Below are 4,019 nucleotides of genomic sequence, written 5' to 3'. Positions count from 1 at the left end.
TGCTGCGTTACTCTGATCATCATGCTCAGGTTCATCAACCTTATCAAGTTTTATTGTCCTCCCACTCAAATACTTCGCTAGAAACAATTTCTTGGAAATAAGTAAGAAACATCAACAAACACTTTTTTCTTTGTATCCATAGTGGAAAGAATTCCCAATCAATTCTCTGGGATAACCAACAAAGATATTCATCCAATTTTGGTTGTAAACTTATTTACTTATGCTATGCATACCAAAATTTAAGAAAGGACTATTAGGGTTTATACCCATGCCATAACTCGTATGGTGTCATTTCAACGGATTATGATGATGCTCTATTTAGTGTAAAAGCGGTAGTCTCTAAAGCATAATCAAAAAAATATAATGGCGTTATTTTATCTCATCATTAACCCAACAAGGTTTGGATACGTCTCTCGGATACTCCATCATCACTATGATACTCCAAGAAACGTGAGTTATAGAACAATTTCATAACTCTCTTAGACGTTCGCTAAAACTCGTAATTCAAATATTTCCACCATGATCCAATCATAGATATTTGACTTTTCTATTACGATGATTTCCATTTCATGCTGAAATTTATTTGAATCCATTCAAATGTTTCAAACTTCTTTCTTATTGAATATATATCCTTATATATACACTCAATTCATTGTTGGAAGTTTTCATGAAGTAGAAGAATCTCCCACACACAACTATGCCCAGTGAACCATATAAATCATCATGTATGTTTCCACTAAGTTAGTTGCCCGTTCAACTCTTGGCCTATGAACGGTATTTCAGCCATTCTCTTTAGAATAGATTTGCAAGCGCCAAACGATTCAAAAATTAAATGACTCCAAAAATCCATTTGCATGGAGTTTCTTCATGCGTTCCTTTCTAACATGACCTAAATGGCGGTTCCACAAATAAGTGGAATTCAAATCATTTTCCTTATGACATTTTAGCATCAGTGTTATGTATGTGTGTTTCACCATTAAGATTTATAATAACTTATCCATCATACATGGAATAATGTCATAATTTGAACAACTCATTGTTTTCATTTGACCAGAGCAAAATAACAATTATTAAGTTCTTTATTATAAATTCTAAGGGCTAGGTAGAATGCCAACGTCAAACATAATAACACTTTATTATGTTCCAGACATGCATTATTACCATATTCCTTACCAGTGACTTAGGCCATCGTATTCTTGTATTGTGTTGTATTGTATGACATCTCATACCAACCAATCTGGTACAAATACCCAAGAATTTCATTATGTGACCAACCGAGGAATACATCCATAACATGTATATCATCTATATACACCTGAGCTAGACTTTCTAGTCTTTCCTTTCTTTCTGCCAAAATATCTTTTGTAGTTTCTCTTTTAGCTTTCCTCATTCTCAGAAAAAACACTTCACCTTAAATAACTTCTAGGTCCATTGGTCAAATACCAATAACCTTGAGGTTCTTACTTTGAAGTTGATCATCATATGACAAGTGTTCCAGATTCCACTATTAGTAACTTTGTAATATGACGAACAATTTCACTCATAATTTTATCCATCATATCATGACGACTTTCCGAGACCATGTCTGTACATGCTAGGCTCGTAAAGTTTAACCTCAGTATTTGCATGTGCAAATCTGGCTTGCACCCATTGTATGCACACGTAGAATCTATAACACCCGATCATCACGTGATGCTTCGAAACGACGAGTCTTAGCAACGGTGCATACTAAGGACGATCACTTCATGGATATATGAATATCGTTAGTGCCCCAAAAGTTGGAGGATCAAGATGCCTGGCGTCTTCAACCTTCGTACATTCCCATAAAACTTATGAGTTCATGTAGTCTCACTAAATTATATTCGATCATCTTGCAATAAGGTCTTAGATATCACATATATCTCATACCTTGCTTATTTCTGAAAACAAAATTTCCAGCTCCTTACTTTTCAAACGAATTTGAACTTGTTTCACGGAGACAAGATGACTTTAGGTACTAATTGAAACCTTTGTTCTTTGAATCAACAATGTGAGGTTTACTAAAAGTTTGCAATAGGACTTAATCATTTCTTGATTCTTTAACAATATGGTACTAGTCCGTAAAGTTACTTGTCACACTTAACATTATTTCTATCTGAATTACAAGACTAGTGCATGGTAGAAAACATATGCCAATTCTACAAATTAATTCAAAATACTATTCAAACTATGTTTATGATAATTAGTTCATGTTTTAATCTAATTACTAATGAACTCCCACTTAATACAACATCCCTCATAGTTGTTAAGTGGTACCCGATCCATATCCACTACACCAAAATCGATCATCACGTGAGAAGATGTAGCTTCAACGGTGAACATCAACATGTTGATCATATCATCCATATGACTCGTGTTCAACCTTTCGGTTTCCTGTGTTCCGAGGCCATATCTGTACATGCTAGGCTCGTCAAGCAAACCCAAGTATTTCCGTGTGTGCAACATGGCTTACACCCGTTGTATGTGAACGTAGAATCTATTACATCCGATCATCACGAGATGCTTCAAAACGACGAACTGTAGCAACGGTGCATACGAGGGGAGAAGACTTTATTATCTTGATATTAATGTGAGGGGTCATCTTATAATGCTACCGTCGCGATCTAAGCAAAATAAGATGCATAAAGGATTAACATCACATGCAATTCATATGTGATATGATATGACCCTTTAGTCTTTGCGCCTTTGATCTTCATCTCCAAAGCACGAACATGATCTCCATCATCAACGGGCTTGATCTCCATCATCGTCGGCGTAGCGTCAAGGTCCATGGAGCCATCTTCATGGTTGTTCACCACACGTAGCAACTATTACAACTACTTTGAAATAATACTACTACATGAAATATAAAGACAACCATAAGGCTCCTGCCAGTTTCCACAATACAATAATGATCATCTCATACATATTCATCATCACGTCACCAAACCCTGCAAAAACAAGTTAGACACCTCTAATTTGGTTTGCATATTTTACGTGGTTTAGGGTTTTCGAGTAAGATCCAATCTACCTACGAACATGAACCACAACGGTGATACTAGTGTTGTCAATAGAAAGAGTAAATTGAATCTTCACTATGGTGAGAGAGACAGACACCCGCAAAGCCACTTATGCAACACAAGTTGCATATCGAACGTGGAGCAAGTCTCATGAACGCGGTCATGTAAAGTTAGCCCGGGCCGCTTCATCCCACCATCCCGCAAGATGCAAAGTACGGCAACTAAAGACAACAAAAGCATCAACGCCCACAAAACTATTGTGTTCTACTCGTGCAACCAATCTATGCATAGACACGGCTCTGATACCACTGATGGGATTCGTAGCATAGAAAACAAAAAATTTCCTACCACAAAAAAGGAAAACCAAGCCAAGATGCAATCTAGAAGATGGGAGCAACGAGAAGATCATGAGACTAACCCTCGAAGATTTCCAAGGCCTACGAGACTAGATCTCGTTGTTGCAGAAGATGATCACTTGCCGCTTTCAAAAGCGCGTAGAAGATCTTGACGGTGCCACAGTCAGGCAGCACCTCCATACTCGGTCACACGTTCGGTGTTGATAACGACGTCCTTCTCCCTGTTCCAGCAGGCAGCAGAAGTAGTAGATCCTCCTCGGAATCCCGATAGCACGACGGCGTGGTGGCGGTGGTGGTGGAGAACTCCGGCAGGGCTTCGCCTAAGCGCTACGGGAGGTGTATGATGAGGGAGGTGTGCTAGGGTTTGGGAGAGAGGGGGGGCTAGGGCGCCGGCCAGGGGAGCCCTATGTGGTGCGGCCAAGTCTTGAGGTAGCCCCCTCCCTCTCCTCCTCATTATATAGGTGGAACCCCAAGGGTTTGCCCAAAGTCTTCGAATAAGACCCCAATTCAAAAACTGCCTTATGGACGAAACCTAGAGGGACAGGGACTCTCCCCTTCCCCCGTTCTTTGGCAGGCCAAGGAAGTGGAGTCCTCCATGGACTCCACCCTACCACTTGGTTGGCTG

Source organism: Lolium perenne, chromosome 1 (assembly GCF_019359855.2).
Source record: "Lolium perenne isolate Kyuss_39 chromosome 1, Kyuss_2.0, whole genome shotgun sequence".
In the NCBI taxonomy this organism is placed as follows: Eukaryota; Viridiplantae; Streptophyta; class Magnoliopsida; order Poales; family Poaceae; genus Lolium; species Lolium perenne.
The sequence above is the reverse complement of the archived record's forward strand: the minus strand, read 5'-3'. Positions refer to the sequence as shown.